This window comes from Ranitomeya imitator, chromosome 5 (assembly GCF_032444005.1).
Source record: "Ranitomeya imitator isolate aRanImi1 chromosome 5, aRanImi1.pri, whole genome shotgun sequence".
In the NCBI taxonomy this organism is placed as follows: domain Eukaryota; kingdom Metazoa; phylum Chordata; class Amphibia; order Anura; family Dendrobatidae; genus Ranitomeya; species Ranitomeya imitator.
The window spans coordinates 652,914,083-652,935,317 of record NC_091286.1 but is presented as its reverse complement, the minus strand read 5'-3'; the positions used below and the strand labels follow the sequence as shown (position 1 = coordinate 652,935,317).

The 21,235-nt window shown below is 46.6% G+C and overlaps 1 pseudogene; it reads left to right on the top strand.

Moving 5' to 3' along the window:
* Positions 1-7,608: 7,608 nt before the first annotated feature.
* LOC138637903 (serine/threonine-protein kinase SBK1-like) overlaps positions 7,609-21,235 on the top strand; it is a 34,885-nt pseudogene continuing 21,258 nt past the window's right edge.

Below are 21,235 nucleotides of genomic sequence, written 5' to 3'. Positions count from 1 at the left end.
ACGGACAGCGCTACCAAGGGGGTTGCTGCGTGTCATTACAAAGGAAAGTCACACCTCAGGGACGGTTTAATGGTCTCAGGGGGCACATTTTATATGTGTTGAGTCCGATGTGTGCAAGGAGAATAACTTAAAGAGCCACCTTGTACAAATGCAGCATTACTGCTGTACAAGGTGGCCGTTATACATACAAACGCCTGGGGGGGGGGGGGACAGGTTCCTTTTAATTTCAGTTGTTGTGTCTATGTGGCGGTTGCAGGACACGTTGCCGGCTGCACAGCAGGGGAACAGCTGGCATTGCTGAACCCCGCTGACACATTGGCTTTTCTCTGTGCAGCTAGCACTTCCGGGCACCAACTGGCGGTGTTAGAGCCCAGGGTCTGCAGGAGGAGCAGAGTGTAGGCTGAAGCCTACTTTGAGCAAGTTGAAAGGGAACCTTTAACCCCCCCAGGCGTTTGTTGCTGAAAGAACCAAATTGTGCATCACAAATGCTGCAAAAGGAAAAGGTGGCTCTTTTAATTATGCTCCATGCAAATGCGGAACTAAACACTTATAAAATGTGTCCCCTGATACTGTGAAATCGGCCCGGAGGTGGGACTTTCCTTCGAGGTGGAGTGCAGCACCGACGTTATTCCTACCCCCCTTGGCAGCGTGCGCCGCATCCTCAGCGTTGTTGGAATCTGTCACCGAGCCAGCGCTGTTATGCTCAACCTCGGTCATCTGCAGTTAGCGCTGCCAGTCTTCTGACATCACTTGGTGTCAGGCGAGCTATGCCTGTGTGGTCGCGCTGCTCGTGATCCCACCTCGCTGTGTCGTCTAATGTAATCCCACTGCGGGCCTGGGATCCATGGGCATGCGCAGTGCATATCCTCGCCTCACACTCCCCTCCTTCCGGCTTCTTCAGACTGTGCGGCGTCACGGCCGTGGCATGCTATTAGGGATCAGCTGACTCTGCACATTCTGGAGAAGCCGGAAGGAGGGGAGTGTGAGGCGAGGATATGCACTGCGCATGCCCATGGATCCCAGGCCCGCAGTGGGATTACATTAGACAACACAGCGAGGTGGGATCACGGGCAGCGCGACCGCACAGACCAAGTCCACCTGACACCAAATGATGTCACAAGACGGGCAGCGCAAACAGCACATGGCCAAGGTTGAACATAACAGCGCCGGCTTGGTGACAGATTCCAACAACGCTGAGGAAGCGGCGCACGCCACCAAGGGGGGTAGGAATAACGTCTGTGCTGCGCCCTACCACGAAGGAAAGTCCCACCTCCGTGACGGTATCAGTGGACACATTTTATAAGTGTTAAGGTCAGCGTGTGCAAGGAGCTAAACTAAAAAAAGAGCTACCTTTTCCTTTCCACAAGGTGGCTCTTTCAGTAACAAATGCCTGGGGGGGTACAGGTTCCCTTAAATTTCAGTTGTGTCAGCGTGGTGGTCGCCAGGCACATTGCCGGCTACACAGCTGGGGATCAGCTAACGTTACTGAAACCCAATAACACTGGGTCGTATGTTTTGACTGTGCAGACGGCGCTTCTGAGCCTCAACTGGCGGTGTTGGAGCCCAGGAATTACAGTTCAGGTGGTAGAAAGATGAACACATCAGGAGACCTGGATGACACCCAATTATTTAATCAGAAAGAGGAGTGTGCAAATTCCAGCGAGATCCAGGCCTGGTTCATTTTCAGAAAAGTAAGCCGGTCAACGTTATCGGAGGATAGTCGCATGCGACGGTCTGTTAGTACACCACCTGCGGCACTAAAGACGCGTTCCGATAATACACCAGCCACAGGGAAAGCCAGCACCTCCAATGCATACTGGCTTGGCTCTGACCATGTATCCAGCTTAGAGACCCAAAACTTGAAAGGGGAAGAGCCGTCTGGGAGTACAGTAAGAGGGCAAGACATGTAGTCTGTCACCATCTGACGGAACCGTCCTGCTGACTGGAGCCGCCGGTGATTGTGTAGACATTTGGGGCGGGCAAACAAAACTGTGCCACAGTTGGGCCATACTGGTCTTGCCTTGGGCAGAGGCACTGCTTCTGCTCCCTCTTTGTGCAGAGCCTCCTCCACTGCCTCGACACACTGAGCTGCTTTGTAAAGCACTAGCAGCACTACTCTCAGTTGGACTGGAGAAGATGATGGAATTCATCAGTGTGTCTTGGTACTCCTGCATTTTACCCTCCCGGGTCAACGGTGTGATGAGGTTTTGTACGTTGTCCCAGTAGCGAGGAACGAGGAGGGTATACACCCAATAATCATGATGTGGCGGTCGTTTCTCAGGCACTGCAGCATATAATCAACCATGTGGCAAAGAAATGTGGCAAAGATACGCTGTCCCCTGCTTGAGGCGTGATCTCTGCCCGCTCTTCATCACCCCACCCTCGCTGTACACACTGACTACTGGACAATTGTGTAACTCCCTCCTCTGAACAGATGTCTTCCTCCTCCATTGACTCCTCATAAAGTGTCCCCTGCCTACGCCTTTGTGAGGAACCATGTGGCGCTGACTGTCCAGAAGCTGATGGAAATGGTGACTCCTCATCCTCCACCTCTTCCACAGCATCATCCCTTAGCGCTTGCAGTGTTTGTTGAAGCAGGCAGATAAGGGGGACAGTCATGCTGACTAGTGCATCATCTGCACTCGCCATCCGCGTGGAATAATCGAAGGGACGCAAAACCTGGCAGACATCCTTCATAGTGGCCCACTCTGTGGTTGTGAAGTCTGAACGGCGCGGAGTGCGACTTCTTTGCGCCTGATGCAGCTGGTACTCCATTACTGCTTGCTGCTGCTCACACAACTGCTCCAACATATGTAACTTGGAATTCCACCTGTTAGGTAGGTCACATATGATGCGATGTTCCGGAAGGTGGAATCGGCGCTGCAAAGCTGCAATGCGCGATCTTGCCATGCTGGAACGCCGCAAGTGAGCACACTCTAGGCGGACCTTGTGCAGCAGTGCATCAAGATCCAGATAGTCCCTCAGAAAACTCTGCACAACCAAATTGAGCACATGTGCCAGACATGGGATTTGAGTGAGGATGCCAAGGGCCAAAGCTGCCAACAGATCTCGGCCATTGTCACATACTACCATGCCTGGCTGGAGATTCGCTGGCACAAACCACACATCGCTCTCCTGCTTGATGGCATTCCAGAGCTCCTGCGCTGTGTGGCTTCGATTCCCCAAAGAAATTAATTTCAAGATGGCCTGTTGACGTTTGGCCATGGCTGTGCTCATGTCGGTCGTATCAGGTAAACCTTCACGGGTCCATGTGGAGGTGGACTGTGACGGCTCCTGCAGCAATGATTCTGATGAACTTGTGTATGAGGAGGAGTCAATGCGTACAGACTGGATTCCTGCAATCCTTGGAGTGGGCAGGACACGTCCTGTGCCACTCGCACGATCTGTACCTGGCTCAACAACATTAACCCAATGGGCAGTGAGGGAAAGGTATCGCCCCTGTCCATGTTGACTGGTCCACGCGTCGGTGGGGAGGTGGACCTTGCTACTGACGGCGTTCAGTAGCGCGTGTTTTATGTGTCCCTCCACATGCTTGTGCAGGGCAGGGACGGCTTGCCTGCTGAAATAAAAGCGGCTGGACACATTGTACTGTGGGACTGCCAATGCCATCAAGTCATGGAAGCTGTCAGTCTCCACCAGCCTGAATGAGAGCATTTCAAGGGACAGTAATTTTGCAAAGCCAGCATTCAGAGCCTGTGGTTTGCCGAGAATGGCCGCCTTTTCTCTCATGCCTGTACTACCGATGGCTGTAGACTGGACTGGGAGTGTGAGGATGACTGGGAACATGGGTCTCTGGACAACAGTGCCAGAGGTTCTTCCATGGTGATCCTGGGAGGAAGCCGAACCAGCTGTTTGTGAGCTGGAGGAAGAGGTGGTAGCTGCCGCTATTGGTTGGCCTAGGTCTTCAGTGTGTTTTTGTAACTCCACTGCGTGCCTGGTCCACACATGTTTCCACATATTTGTGGTATTGAGGTTGCTGACACTTTTCCCTATTTTGACTTTCTGATTAAACAGCTTGCATTTGACAAAGCAAATGTCATCTGCAACTGTGTCAAAAAAGGACCAGGCACTGCAAGTCTTGGGAGCGCCCTTTTTGGCTTTTGGAAGAGACATGCTCCTAACGGGTGCCAAAGTGGAGGCTACAGGCTCCGCAGTCTTCCCCCTCCCTCTCCCTCTTTGGCCCGTTCGGAGAATCTCTTCCTCAGAGCTGCTCCCACCACCTTACTGTTCTTCACGCCACGATGGGTCAAGGACCTCATCATCTCCACTACCCTCTGCCACCAACTGCTTCTCCTGGGTAGTCTCGGCAGCACAGTACGCACCAGAAAGTGGCACCTGAGTTTCATCATCAGATGCGTACTGCGCTGTGGTCACCGCAGGCACTGACCCACCCGCCTCTTCAGAGTCAGAGAGACAAAGCTGTTGGGCATCACTGCACACTGCCTCTTCTTCCTTTTCTCCAATGCTGCTTGGCTGGCTCCCTGTTTCCAAGCCAAGAGATTCAGAGAACAGAAGTAGAGACGGCTCCTGTCCTGGGCTCTGACTGCCTGGCCAATTTGGCAGGTGGTGAAGAGACAGATGGGTGCTCTCCAGTGCTCTGTGCCTGAGAGGATGTGGCACTAATTGAAGTCAATGTGTTAGCTGCCATCCATCCGACAACGGCTTCAATTTGATCTTCACGCAGCAGCGGTGTACGGCGCTCTCCTACAAAGCTGCGCATGAAGGACTGTTCCCTGCTGAAACTGGGTGATGATGAGTCACCGGTGCCCACAGCAGGCACAGAATCACCACGTCCTCTCCCTGCTCCGCGCCCATGTGCCCTTCTCCCTGCCCTCTTCATCTTGGTTGACTGACAAAGATAAGCAGAAAAGTACTAAGGGCTTAGTGTGCTTATTCCTGAACAGCTCCTAACAGGTATAAGAAACACTAATTTTCCAAAGTGTGGACTAGACTTTAATATGAGCTAATGTGGCCTACACAACTGTAAAGTGGTGTGTTTGGTGAACTTTATTTTTTTTTTTTTGGGGGGGGGGCAGATCTGACTACAGAGCGAGTTTCACTCACACGGAGACCATGCAGACAGCTGTAAACAGCGCTGCAAGGCCCAAAAAACCTCCTCTATGTTATCCTATGTATTATTTTTCCACTATTTAGCTGGATACGGGTGGAAAGCCACTAATAGGAAATTTTTGAAAAAATGTGCAGCTGGCTGCACTATTAGCAAATAAGGACAATGTATTTTACGGTATGTGTCAGTAACGCACCCTGAGCTGAATACAACTAGCTGTGGCTGCACACAGGCTACAGAGTGAGATGTACTCACACACACACACACACACACAGAGACCTTGCAGACCGCTGTGAAAACAGCGCTGCAAGGCAAAAGCAAGGTTCTCACGCAGCGGTTGCTAAATTAGCCTGGGAAAAGCGCAATGAAGCAAATCGCTATCTCAACTGGCCCTCAGTCAGAACACAGCGTCCTGTCCCTAACTGAATTCACAGCAGAGTGAGCCCAAAATGGCGGCAGCGTTTTTTTATAGTGCTTCATGACATCATTTCAGCAGCCAGTCACAGCCTTGCCAGTAGTTACGTGCCCACCATGCTTAACAGGATGTGCCCACACTTGTAATCATTCCTCATTGGCTGAATTCGTGCAGTTTGAATTCTGGGAACTTCTGATTCCGGTATCCGATCGGCGGTAAATATCGGAACTCGGTATCGGAATTCCAATACCGCAAATATCGGCCAATACCCGACACTTGCAGTATCGGAGTGCTCAACACTAATAATCAGAGAGACCACATGAATGTGAAGTTCAAAAACAAATAATTTTATTGAAAAACACACAGTTAAAAAATCTCAACCATAATATATAAATAGGTCATTGAAGTTAAAAAATACCTCTGATCTACAAAACAGCAGGTCACATGTGATCATGTCAAAATGCCTAAAACGTTGCCTATTATTGGCCAACCTAAATGGTAAGTAGCCTAAAAATGGCACAGTGGTCGTGGTAAAAATGAAACATCTGATGAAAACAGTTGTGCGTAGAAGCGCTGTATATGTGCCAAATGATAAACTGCTACTAAGACTGCATAATAAACAGTTATGCAAAAAAGCGCTATATATGTGCCAAATAATGAGCTGCTACTAAGACTGCATGATAACAATTGTGCAAAAAAAGCGCTATATATGTGCCAAACAATTAGCTGTGCCCACTAAACTAAACTAAACTAACTAAAGCAATTGTTACCATCCACCTCTCGTGTCTCCCCTTTTCCCCATAGTTTGTAAGCTTGCGAGCAGGGCCCTCACTCCTCCTGGTATCTGTTTTGAACTGTATTTCTGTTATGCTGTAATGTCTATTGTCTGTACAAGTCCCCTCTATAATTTGTAAAGCGCTGCGGAATATGTTGGCGCTATATAAATAAAATTATTATTATATTATTATTATTATTAGCTGCTACGAAGACTGCATGATAACAATTGTGCAAAAAAAGCGCTATATATGTGCCAAATAATGAGCTGCTACTAAGACTGCAGTCTTAGTAGCAGCTCATTATTTGGCACATATAGCGCTTTTACGCACAACTGTTTATTATGCAGTCTTAGTAGCAGTTTATCATTTGGCACATATATAGCGCTTCTACGCACAACTGTTTTCATCAGATGTTTCCTTTTTACCACATTACGCCATTTTTAGGCAACTTACCATTTAGGTTGGCCAATGATAGGTGATATTTTAGGTATTTTGACATGATGACATGTGACCTGCTGTTTTGTAGATCGGAGGTATTTTTTAACTTCAATGACCTATTTATATATTATGGTTGAGATTTTTTAACTATGTTTTTTTTCAAATTATTTAGGTTTTTGAACTTTACATTCATGTAATCTCTCTGATTATTCATGTGAGGGGTCCCTATGTGTTCATGAGATTATTGAATGTGTTCTTTCGTATTATCTATAGACTAATATGCATGCTCATCTAATAGTTTTGGGCCTAGTACCACAGTTTCGCCACTCAGTTCTGCTCGGTTTTCATCCATCGGTTGTTGTGCCAACAACTACAGATACAGAGTTGCCAATTAGTTAAGCACTAAAATGAGTGGCAAAAGGCCTGCTGCTGGTGGAAAGGGGAATAGGCGTGTTGGAAAGGGATAAAAAGGTTGTGTCCGTGGGGTAGGTGGTAAAGCAACAGTAAAATCTGCAGAAGAAAGACCATCTTCCAGCCAAAGTAAGATGTCTACTTCTTTTCGTGGACAATCTGATATGATCCCTTTCTTACAACCATCGCTACAAGCATCGCCAAACATTCCAGATGAGGCACAAAAACAGCATGTGCTTGAACGGATATCAAGTGCTCGCTCAAATGGGCTCTCATCCATGTCAACTTCAACATCACAACTACTCCAGTCCTCAGAGTTGTCACCCAAATCACACTTGCTTCCTTACAGCTCCCAAGTCTCCAGCCGCCCGTCTGAGCATGGGGTAACACACATGGTTGATTCCCAGGCTATAGTATGAGTACACAGCTCTACAGACTCAGAGGTCTGATCCAGAGCTTCTGTGAATCCAGATGAGGAAATGATCTGCACTGATGCCCAGAATCTTTGTGAGTCAGATACAGGCCCAGATGAAGATGGTTTTGAGCATAATGTACACCCTCGTTCCCAAACTGTAACTCCTGTTGGTGTAGACAATGAGAAAGATGATGATGAGACGGAGATACCTGATTGGAACGAAAACTTGACTTTTCGGTCGGGGCAGGGAGAGGTTGGCTCTGAGGACGGCGGGTGTGAAAACACACAGGATGATGACGAGGTTGTAGACCCCACTTACTGTCAACCCCCAGTCTGCCAGTCCATGAGGTCAGCAAAGGAGGTGGAGGAGAATGCTAGTAATGAGTCTGACGACGAGGTAACGGTGTGCTTTCCTGGACAGAGACGGAGAACTGGGAGCACGTCAACAACTGCATCCTCAACCCAAACTGTGCCTCAGACCAGAAGTCGTGGTGGCTCTTCAGGTCGCACGGGCTCTAAGCCTTGCATAGCCTGGGCATTTTTTGACATCGTAAAGGATTACCCAACTCATATTGTCTGTAAGATTTGACAGCAAAATCTCAGTAGAGGCCAAAAAAAATCACTAGCTTGAGTACTTCATGCATGAACCGTCACATGGATATGAGGCATAAATTGCAGTGGGATGCTCACTGTGCTACAATGCGGCCTAGTGGGCCAGGTCAACCACCATCTGCCCCATCAAGTGCATCCGCATCCTCTGTGACCCTGGGGACAGCAGTCGAACATGGTTTTGGACACAGACCTTACACCTTTTTACCCGCAACAGCCAGTGTGATTGGCAGGTCGTCAGGACATTTGCAAGTGGAAACACCTGCTGTTGCTAAGCGCTCTCCGACATCGACACCACATTTTGATCAAGGCAACATAACATCTCCACCTGTACCTTCCTCACAGACCAGCAGTTTGCCAGGGACACCCTACTCAACTCCGTTTAAGCATGGCAGCCAGCCCTCAGATGTGGACAATTAAAAGACCAGTACCTCCTAGCCATGACAAAGCTAAGAGGTTGAGTTTCTCCTTCAGCAAGCTGTTGGCTACAGAAATGCTGCCTTTCCGCCTGGTGGACACAGGATTTTCGAGACCTTATGTCTTATGTCAGTCGCAGTGCCCCAGTACCAGATGCCCAGTCGCCACTACTTCTCAAAGAAAGCTGTGCCTGCGCTACACCAGCATGTCGCACACAACATCACCGCTTCCTTGAGAAACTCTGTGTGTGACAGGGTGCATTTCACCACAGACACTTGGACGAGTAGACATGGACAGAGGCGTTACATGTCGGTGACTGGGCACTGGGTAACTACGGCAACATCAGGAGAAGGGGCTGCTGTCTGAGTCTTGCCATCCCCACGAGTTGCTCGTCGATCCTCTGTATCTAGAAGTTCCTCCACTGCTTCTGCCTCCTCAACCTCCTCTCGGTCCTCCACCTGCACCCAAAGCCTGTCTGGTAATGCCACGCGCGTTGTAACTGCGCAGAAGGAATCCTGCACACCTCCTCTCTATGCTGTCACCAGGGCTCAACGGCATCAGGCAGTGTTTATATTGAAATGTCTGAGAAATGTGAGTCACACAGCTGAGGAGTTGTCAGCTCTGGAGACCGGGTTCCATCAATGGTTGTCTCCACTCAACCTGCAGCCATGGAAGGCTGTGTGCGACAATGCTGCAAACCTGGGTGCGGCCCTTCGCCGGGGCAATGTCACACACATGCCTTGTATGGCTCATGTTTTGAACGTTTGGTTGTCCAGCAATTTTTATCCCACTATCCCGGACTAGATGGGTTTCTGCAGAGGGCACTGTTGCTGTGTGCTTACTTCCGCCATTCTCTCATCGACTTACATCTCTACAGAAGTCGTTGGGCCTGCCAATTCACCGGCTGAAATGCGGATGTGCCCATATGGTGGAATTCAACTCTGCACATGTTGCAGAGACTGTGGCAGCAACGACGAGCCCTGGTGCAATACGTTATGACGTATAGCCTGGGCCAACTAGATCAAAAAGTGGGGCAAATCACGCTGCAGGAATGGTCTCAAATCAGGGACCTATGCACCCTTCTGCACAGTTTTGAATTAGCAATGAAGATGTTTAGTGCTGACAATGCCATTATCAGCATGACCATTCCGGTGATTTACATGCTGGAGCACACCTTACACTGTGTTCGGAGTCAGGTGGTGGAACAAGAGGAGGAAGAAGAGGAGGAGGAACAGGAGTCATATGCGGAAGGGATCATATCTCCAAGGTCAAGAAGGTTAGCAGCACCAAGGCAGCTGGCATTGGAGGCTGGGGGAGAGGGATTACCGAGGGCGCATGGTAGCAGCCAAACTGTTGAGGAAGGTGCAGGAGGCGAGGAAGAAGTGGAGGACAAACTGGCGCTGGGCATGGAAGACTCATCAGATGAGGGAGACCTTGATCAAATTTCTGTTGGGCGAGGTTTGGGGGAGAGGGCAGACGAAGGAAGCATGATTCTCACCTCACCACCACCAAGACAACAAGGACTTCGTCCTCCTGGATGCGCAAGACATGAGTGCCTTCTTGCTGCACTACCTGCAACATGACCCTCGGATTATCAGAATCCGAAGTAATGCCGACTAGGGATCAGACAAATTCAAAAATCGCCGACTTTCGGCAAAGTCAGGTTTCATCAAATCCAACCCGATCCTAGTGTGGGATCGGCCATGAGGTTGGCGATCTTCAGCACCATTTTTCAGCCAATGAAGGAGGACGCAGAGTGTGGGCAGCGTGATGACATAGGTGTTGGTCCCCACCATCTTAGAGAAGGGCATGACAGTGATTGGCTTACTTTCTGCGGCATCACAGGGACTATAAAAGGGGCGTGCACGCCGACCGCCATCTTACTTCTGCCGATCGTAGCATAGGGAGAGGTTGCCGCAGCTTCATCAGAACAAGGGATATAGTTAGGGAGGGAAGATAAAGCCCCGAAACTGCTTGTGCTGTAGTGATTTCCACTGTCCAACACCACCATTTGTTTGCAGGGACAGTGGTGGCTATATTTTTGTGCATCAGCTCTGTAGCTTATTAGGCTGCCTTATAACGCTCCCTGATAACTGTATTGCTGTTTGCACGCCGCTGTGCAAACCAACTGCTTTTTAAAAGCAAAAATCCTATTGCTCCTTTCTGCACAGTTATCTTGTTTATTTGTCCACACTTTAGTGTGCAGCAGTCCTTTTTATTGCTGCCATACTTGTCCTGAGGTCATTGTAGGGAGATTGAAATTGTACTACAGTCCTTGTACTTTTTCATATATCTTCCAGCCACATTCTGCCACTTACATTGTGTTGTTTTTGCACAGGGCCTGATTCTTTGTTCAGTCTCCCCCCAAAAAAGAGAGATTTAAAATCTCACATTTATATACACCTTCTTTACAGTACCATATAACTGTTGTTATTTTAGTTAGAATTTCCAAAAAATGAGGAAGTCAGGTGGAAGAGGCCGTGGGCGGTGGTTGCGAACTGGTAATGATGGTGGTGGTGGTGCATCTGGTGGTAGTGGCAAAAGCACAATAGCATCTAAGGCTGGAGGTGTTGAGCCAGCGTCATCATCTGGCTACACGAGGTCTCAAAGGCTCCCTTATCTGGGAGTAGGAAAACGGCTTTTAAAACCAGAGCAGCAGGAAAAAGTTTTGGCTTTCCTTGCTGACTCAGCCACTAGCTCTTTCGCCTCCTCTTCAGAAATTTCCAAATATAAAAGCAGCGAGTCGTCAGTGGATGCTCCCAGTCAGGAACAAGACGTTTCCTTGTGTCCTTCACCCAAACCAAAAGTGAAGGATGCATCAGGCGACACTACAGGTTACTCCATGGAGCTCTTTACACATACCGTGCCTGGGTTAGAACGGGAAATTGTTAACTGCCCATTACAAGATGAATCGGACATGGAGTGCACTGATGCACAGCCACAGCTGGATTATAATGCTGTTCTGTTGACTCAGATCACTGCATTGCCCTCTCTGTGTACTGAGCCAGAATCTGACCCTGATGAGACCATGTTGCCCCGTCCCGAACACTATAGCACCTTACACGGTGACACAGAGGAAGGTGCACATGACATTGAAGAGGAGGTGATAGATGACCCAGTTGTTGACTCAGATTGGCAGCCATTAGGGGAAGAGGGTGCCGCTGCCAGTAGCACAGAAGCGGAGGAGGATGATCCACAGCAGCCATCTACATCGCAACAGCTGTCATCTGGCAGGCCCGTATCAAGCCAAAAACATTTGTCAAAAACAAAAACAGTTTTAGGACAGCGTGGCCATTCGGTGAAAGTAGCCCAGTGTGCAATGCCTGAAAAGGTATTCCATAGTAGGAAGAGTGCAGTGTGGCAATTTAACAAAGATCCGAATGATCAGTCAAAAGTTATTTGTAAGAAATGCTCAAAGACCTTTAGCAGAGGGAAGAATCTTCAAAATTTAAATACAACAAGCATGCTTAGACATTAAACCAGCATGCACTTGCAAGCCTGGACTAACTACCAAACGTCCCGTACCGTTGGTGCACCTGCTCAGAATGAAGGTAATCAGCAACGCTACATTGCTTCCCTCACTGTAAGCCCACCGGTTAGGACACAACCAGCAGCAAGTGTGGAGGTATCGTCGCAAGGCCAAAGCAGTCAGGGAATCACAAGGTTATTGGTAGGAAACAATGCATGTAGGCCAACATCGAGAATACCATCACCAACCCTCTCTCAGTCTGCGATGTCCACCACCACTGCTAGTTCCACCATATGCACATCTCCAGTCCAGCTCACCCTACAAGAGACTCATTAGGAAAAGAAAGTACTCATCCTCTCATCCGCGTACACAGGGTTTGACTGCCCACATTGCTAGACTAATCTCGTTAGAGATGATGCCCTACTGGTTGGTTGAAAGCGAAGCTTTCAAAGCCCCGATGGCCTACGCAGTACCACGCTATGACCTACCCAGTCGACTCTTTGCGAGAAAAGCCATCCCAGCCCTCCACCAGCATGTCAATGACCGCATTGTCCAAGCACTGAGGCAATCAGTCAGTAGAAAGGTGCACCTCACAACAGATGCATGGATCAATAGGCATGGCCAGGGACATTATGTGTCCATCACAGCACACTGGGTTAATGTGGTGGATGCAGGGTCCACAGGGGACAGCCATAGTGGGACAGTTCTGCCTAGCCCACGGTCTAGGAAACAGTTGGCTGTAGGCGTTCGCCACCCCTCCTCCTCCAGAAGCAAAAGCTCATCCACAGAGTGCAGTTGCACGACCACTCCATCCTCAGCTGCCAGTGTTGCACACGAGGTGTCCCATTATCGAACAGCTAGTGGTAAGCATCAGCAGGCTGTGTTACAAATTAAGTGTTTGGGCGACAGACACCGTGGAAGTACTGGCCGAGTATTTGCAGCATCAAACTAAGTCATGGCTGGGCAGTGTACATCTTGAGGCAGGCAAGCTAGTCAGTGATAACGGAAGGAATTTTATGGCTGCCATAGCCCTTTCAGAACGTAAACACATACCTTGCCTGGCTCACACCTTGAAACTGGTGGTGCAGTGCTTCCTCAAAAATTATCCAGAGTTACCAGCCCTGCTCCTGAAGGTGCAAAGTCTTTGCTTGCACATCTGCCGGTTGCCCGTACACTCCAGCCGTATGCTGAACCATCAGCGATCGCTGAATCTTCCCCAGCACTGCCTAATAAATCGACATTGCAACAAGGTGGAACTCCACACTGCACATGGTTCAGAGGCTGTGCGAACAGAGGCGTGCTGTAATTAATTTGCGGGAGGATACACATACACGGGCAGGCAGTTGGATGGCAGACATGGAGTTGTCTGGTGTGCACTGGTCGAAGCTCCAAGACCTCTGTCAAGTCCTTCAGTGTTTTGAGGAATGCACATGGCTGGTAAGTGCAGATGACGCCATCATAAGCATGAGCAACCCACTAATGCGTCTGCTGATGCCAAGTTTGACGCACATTAAGGAGCTGGCGTCTGTCATGATGGCTTCCCTCCTCCTCGGCTGCAGTCAGCCATTGTCTGCTATGGGAACTCTCCTGGACGAGGTGGCAAACGAAGATGAGGAGGAGGCGAATGATGGGGATGAATATTTATGGGAGGAGGATGCTTCTCAGGGGGCCATAGAAACTGGTGAAGTTGCAAGGTCAGGTACAGGGTTTTTGGGGGACACAAGTGATGTTGATTTGCAAGAAAGTGCTCCTCAACCCAGCACAAGCAGTGAATTGACACCTGGAACATTGGCCCACATGGTGGATTATGCCTTGCATATCCTAAAATGGGACCCCCGCATTATCAAAATGATGACCGATGACAATTACTGGTTGGCCTGCCTCCTGGATCCACGATATAAAAGGAAAATTACAAAATATCATGCCACATAAGAACCTTGAGCAAATATTGGCTACCAAATAAGCAACTCTTGTAGACCGTTTGGTTCAGGCATTCCCAGCACACAGCGGCGGTGATGGTTCTCATTCGAGCCATAGGGGGCAACATGGCAGAGGTGTTAGAGGTGCACAAATCAGAAGTGGCGTTGGACAAAGGGGTTTTATGACCAGGTTGTGGAGTAATTTTGCAATGACCGCTGACACGACAGGTAGTGCTGCATCGATTCAAAGTGACAGGAGACTGCATTTGTCCAGTATGGTTACGAACTACTTTTCCTCCCTTATCGATGTTCTCCCTCACAGGTAATTCCCCTTTGATTACTGGGCATCTAAAATAGACACCTGGCCTAAATTGGCAGAATATGCATTACAGGCGCTCGCTTGCCCTGCTTCTAGTGTGCTATCAGAAAGGGTCTTCAGTGCTGCTAGTTCAATACTGACAGAAAAAAGGACATGTCTGGCTACCCAGAATGTTGATGATCTAACCTTCATTAAAATGAACCAGTCTTGGATTTCAAATTATTTTGCCCCACCTTCTCCTGCTGACACATACCTTGCCTGAAAAATGTCTTGCTTTTGGCCTCCTCTTACCGACTTCTCCAATTCCGCCATTTGCAGCTGCTAAATGTCCACCTTAGGCCATTTTTATACCTCCCTAAATGGGCTGACTTCCCCCACAGGGCCGTGGTCACCACCTGGCGCAAGCACCCGTGTGAGTGCCATTTGCCTGGACAGGTGGGTGCGCCCACTCTTGGGTGACGGCACTGGCACAGGGTCCCTCATAGTACAATGAAGTGTCTGACGGTGGTGGTGCACAATCAACATCAGACACCATCGTAATATGAGGGGCCCTGTGCCAGTACCGCCACCCATGAGAGAGTGTTCCCCCCCCAGATCGAACAGTGCTCTACCACTTGCAATACTTACCTCTCCCTGCTCCACCACTGTGTAGCCTGTGCTATTAAATCCTTCAATGGCACTGCCAATACATATTTGTTGAAATGATAGATGATAGTTAAAATATACAGGGGCCCTGGCCTCCATTTAGACCAGTTAATACTTTGCGCCTACTACCACTGTCTGCTACTCAGCAGAGGAGCCCACCCCAGTACCTAGCTATGCCGCCTGTTTAGTCCTGTTACCAATTTTGAACTGCTTTTAGCCTACTTTATTATTTGGGCCTATTTCTGTGTTTCCTCCTCATCCTGCCCATTGCCCAGCCATTGCTAGATGCGTCTGCTGGTACATTGACCCAGACCACTACATTCCCCTTGCACTCTACACTGCTAGAATCTGACCCTGCTGAAAGTCAGGTTCGCTTTCCCGCATACTATACAACCTTACACGGGAACAAGGAGGAAGGTGCAGATGAAAGTGCAGGTTCCTTCATCAGGTGGGGGGCACACTTGTTGGCAATGTCACTGGCACAGGGCCCCTCATAGTACGCAAAAGTGTCTGGCAGTGGAAGGCTCCACCCACCGTCAAACACACCACCGTACTATGAGGGGCCCTGTGCCAGTGCCAATGAGTGTGCCCCCCCTGCTTGCTCAGGATCACAGCACTTGCAAAGTTGAAATACTTACCTCTCCCTGCTCCATCGCCGTGACGTATTCCGCGTTTCCTGGGCCCATGAAAGTCTTGAGCCAGCCCTACCCCCCCACAACTTTAGCCAAATGACCCCCTGCTTTCAATGCCTAATTATTATTATAAAGTAAATTAAGATTGACAAGCTTAAGAAATAAGAATTGATGTTTTTGGCATTAAAATGGACACTGTAGGTGTTTTCCTGTCCTCCACTCACTGAGAACTTTGATTCCCCATTGACTTGCAATGGGTTTCGGTCGGCCCCCGACTTTTCGGAATTATCGGCCGATTTCACCCGACCCGACTTTTGACAAAGTCGGGTTTCACGAAACCCGACTAGATCCTAAAAAAGTAAAAGTCGCTCAACTCTAATTCTGACCACTGTCAGTTTATCAGGTTATACCTCTGGAATGCTTCAACGTATCCCCCTGATTCTGAGGCTGCTTTTTCAAGCCATACTGTATTGTACGTCATGTTAGTGGTAACATTTCTTCGATATGACTTGCGTTCATTTATGAAAATAATGGTAGTTTGGTTAAATTTTTGAAAATGTTGAAATTTTTCTAACTTAATTTTTGTACCCTTAAATCAGAGAATTGTGTCACACAATAGTTAATAACATTTCCCACATGTCAACTTTACGTCAGTACAATTTTGGAAAAGTATTTTTTTTTTTTGTTAGGACGTTATAAGGGTTAAAAGTTGACCAGCGATTTCTAATTTTTCCAACAAAATTTGCAAAACCACTTTTTTCTAGGGACCGCCTCACATTGAAAGTGAGTTTGGGGGTCAATGTAACAGAAATTACCCAAAAGTGACACCATTCTAAACTGCACCCCTCAAGATGCGCAAAACCAGATTCAAGAAGTTTATTAACCCTTTAAGTGCTTTATGGGCACTAAAGCAATGTGGAAGGAAAAAAAATGAACATTTTACTTTTTCATAGAAATTTTTAATTTGGAACCAATTTTTTTTTATTTTCACAATTGTATCAGAAGAAAATGGACCACAAAATTTGATCTGGAAATTCTTCTGAGTGGCTTTCCCCCTCATACGGGGTATTGGCGTACTGTTTGGGTGCATGGCAGAGCTCAGAAGGGAGGGAGCACTGTTTGACTTTAACGTAAAATTGGCTGGAATCAATGGTGGCACCATGTCACATTTGGAGACTCCCTGATATACCTAAACAGTGGAACCCCCAATTCTAACTCCAACCCCAACCCACCCCTAACCCCAATCCCAACCCTAACCATAGCCCTAACCACAAACCTAATCCTAACACACCCGTAACCCTAATCCCAACCCTAGCCATAATACCAACCAAAGCCACGACTCTAAACATAGCCCAACCCTAACGGAAATAAATACATTTTTTAAATTTTATTATTGTTCACATTTCCAAAAATTAGTCACAGACACCACAAAAGTGTAATCGATTTCACCACACTATAGACAGTATAATAGTATAATAGAAATAGTATAATAGGGACCGATCGGTCTTCCACTACACCCAATCCAGCAGATGGACACCCTACCAGATTTTTTATTAAAAAAACATTAACCCCTTAATCCCCAAGGGTGGTTTGCACGTTAATGACCGGGCCAATTTTTACAATTCTGACCAGTCACTTTATGAGGTTATAACTCTGGAACGCTTCAAAGGATCCTGATGATTCTGAGATTTTCTTGTGACATATTGTACTTCATGATAGTGGTAAAATTTATTTGATATTACCTGCGTTTATTTGTGAAACAAAATGGAAATTTGGTCAATTTTGAAATTTTCTCAATTTTTCAACTTTGAATTTTTATGACCTTAAATAACAGATATGTCACACAAAACACTTAATAAGTAACTGTTCCCACATGTCTACTTTACATCAGCACAATTTTGGAACCAAAATTTTTTTTTTTGTTAGGGAGTTAAGGGTTACAATTTGACCAGCAATTTCTCATTTTTACAACACTATTACTTTTTAGGGACTACATCACATTTGAAGTCACTTTGAGGGGTCGATATAATAGAAAATACCCAAGTGTGACATCATTCTAAAAACTGCACCCCTCAAGGTGCTCAAAACCATTTTCAAGAAGTTTATTAACCCTTCAGTTATTTCACAGGAATTTTTGGAATGTTTAAAAAAAATGGACATTAACTTTTTTTCAGAAAAAAATTACTTCAGCTCCAATTTGTTTTATTTTACAAAGGGTAACAGAACAAATTGTACAACAACATTTGGGGTTCAGTTTCTCCTGAGTATGCTGATACCCCATATGTGGGGGTAAACCACTGTTTGGGCACACAGGAGAGCTCGGAAGGGAAGGAGCGCAGTTTGACTTTTCAGTGCAAAATTGACTGGAATTGAGATAGGATGCCATGTCGCGTTTGGAGAGCTCCTGATGTGCCTAAACATTAAAATCCCCACAAGTGACACCATTTTGGAAAGTAGACCCCCCTAAGGAACCTATCTAGATTAGTGGTGAGCATTTTGACCCACCAAGTGCTTTACAGAAGGTTATAATGTAGAGCTGTGAAAATAAAAAATCATTTTTTCACAAAAATGATCTTTTTGACACCAATTTTTTTTTATTTCCCAAGGTGAACGGAAGAAAATGGATCCCAATAATTGTTGTGCAATTTGTCCTGAGTACGCTGATACCCCATATGTTTTTGCGCACTGTTAGGCGCTCCCTGTTTTGGCGCATGGGAGAGCTCGGAAGGGAAGGAGCACTGTTACTTTTTCAACACAGAATTGGCTGGAATTGAGATTGGACACCATGGAGAGCACCTGATGTGCCTAAACAGTGAAAACTCCCCAATTAACTGAAAACCTTGCACAAAGACACCCCTACTCCTAATCCCAACACCAACCTTAACCTTAACCACACCCCTAACCCGAACATGCCCCTAACCCTAATCCCAACCACACCCCTAAACCCAGCACACCCTTAACCCTAATGCCAACCATAACACTAACCACACCCCTAACCTTAATCCCAACCCTAATCCCAAATGTAAATGTAATCCAAACCCAAACACTAACTTTAGCCCCAACCCTAACACTAACTTTAGCCCCAACCCCAACCACAACTACATTTTTTTATTTTATTATTTTTCCCTAACTAAGGGGGTGATGAAAGGGGGTTTGATTTACTTTTATAGCAGGTTTTTCACGGATTTTTAGGATTGGCAGCGGTCACACACTAAAAGACGCTTTTTATAGCAAAAAATAGTTTTTGCGTCTCAACATTTTGAGAGCTATAATTTTTCCATATTTTGGTCCACGGTCATGTGAGGTCTTGTTTTTATTGCTACCATTTTTGGGCACGTGACTTTTTTGATCGCTTTTTATTTCGATTTTTGTGAGGCAGAATGACCAAAAACCAGCTATTCATGAATTTCTTTTTTTTGGGGGGGGGGTTTGGAGGGGGCGTTTATACTATTGCACGTTTGATAAAATTGATAAAGCAGTTTTATTCTTCGGGTCAGTGCGGTTACAGCAAAATATCATTTTTTATGTTTTGGCGCTTTTATATGATAAACTTTTATATAAAAAACTATTTTTGCATTGCTTTATTCTGAGGACTAACTTTTTTTGCTGAAGATACTGTGTGGCAGATCAATTTTTGCGGAACAAGATGACGTTTTCAACGGTCCCATGGTAATATATATCCGTCTTTTTGATCGCATGTTATTCTACTTTTTGTTCGGCGGTATGATAATAAAGCGCTGTTTATTGCTTCGTGATTTTTTTTTTTTTTTACAGTGTTCACTGAAGGGGTTAACTAATGGGACAGTTTTATCGGTCGGTTCGTTTCGGACGTGGCGATACTAAATGTGTGTACTTTTATTTTAAGAAATTTATTTATTGGATTTTTTAAAAACTTTTTTACTTTACATCACCGTATAGAGTCAGATAGCTGATCTGACTCTTTGAAAAGCACTGTGTCAGATCAGCAATCTGACAGGCAGTGCTCCAGGCTTGCCGGAGTCTGCTCTGAGCAGGCGCTTGCAAGCCACCTCCCTGCAGGACCCGGAAGGCACCCCACAGCCATTTTGGATCCGGAACCTGAAGGGAGGAGGACATAGGAGATCCTCTGAACAACGCAATCACATTGCATTGTTCCGAGGGTCTCAGGGAAGCACAGGGAGCCCCCTCCCTGCACGATGCTTCCCTATGCCGCTGGAACGATGTTTGATCGCAGTGTTCTGGGGGGTTAATGTGCCAGGAGCGGTCCATGACTTCTGCTGGTAGATAGTGCTGGATGTCAGCTGTAATAATCAGCTGACACCCGGCGGTGATTGGCCGCACTCCCCCCGTGAGCAGTGCCGATCGCCTATGATGTACTATCCCGTTCCTGGGAATTAAGTCCCAAGTCACCTCGACGGGATAGTACATCATATGGGATTAAGGGGTTAAAAACCTTGCCTATCTGAAGGAGACTTTCCTGGAAATATTTTGTTTCTGCAGGTAATGTCCGCAGTGTATTACTGCAGCAGATAAGAAGGAGACATTTTATAAATCTCAACCAGATGCCCCCCTATATCCTCTGTGCAGAATCCGAGATAGAATCTGGATTTTTAGATCAATTCTAACAAATTAATTAGTTTAAAAGAGGAAGAAATAATCTCAAATCAAATTAAAATATATATTTTACTTGCTAAATTTTGTATAGATTTTAAGTGAAATATTACTTTGCCTCCTTCATTATCAGCACAATTTGGCACATATTTAATTTACTAATTGTCCAGCAGAATTTTTTTAAGATTTGCAGAAAAATGTATAAATCTGCCAATTCTGATCTGTGTGGACTTCTGAAGCCCCTACACATTAGATGTGTCTAGAATGAAATGTCAGACCTCAGCCAAAATGAGCGACCAATGTCAGTGGTCGAAACGAGCAATTGTTCATATCGACCAATGAACGTTTAGAATTATTCAAAACTCAGGTCCAGCGAGTTGGATTTTTTAGGCAGATAATTAGATCTAATGTCCTGAAAAAAAAATACATTGACCGATATATTCTGTGTTGTGTTTTGGACAATCACTGAACGATCGTTCGCTGCCCCATTTTCATCTAATGTGTGTGGGGCCTTTCCCCTTAGTTGTACCAGCACCTTCACAATAGGATAAATAGACAATTTTGTTATTTTCATGTAATAATAATGTCAGTTTGGACAAGACAATCCTACAAGATATGTTGGGTCAAATGACTAATTTATATTTATATAATAACATGGGCCCAGTTTCTCTTTTGGTGAAAGCAGCAGGAGGTCAGGAAGGTGAGATGTGACTGTAGGGGGCAGAATAAATTCAGAACTGATTACATTGGCAATTTACCAACACCACAAACAAGGTGGGGCCTCCCTGGTACCAATGTGGCACAACCAGCTCCTTTGTCTATTAACTACTTAAATATCAATAAGATCTACTTGAATGTCCATCTTCTAGGAGACGCCTTAGGGTACCGTCACACTATACGATTTACCTACGATCACGACCAGCGATATGACCTGGCCGTGATCGTAGGTAAATCGTAGTGTGGTCGCTGGGAGCTGTCACACAGACCGCTCTCCAGCGACCAAGATGCCAAGGTCCCTGGGTAACCAGGGTAAACATCGGGTAACTAAGCGCAGGACCGCGCTTAGTTACCTGATGTTTACCCTGGTTACA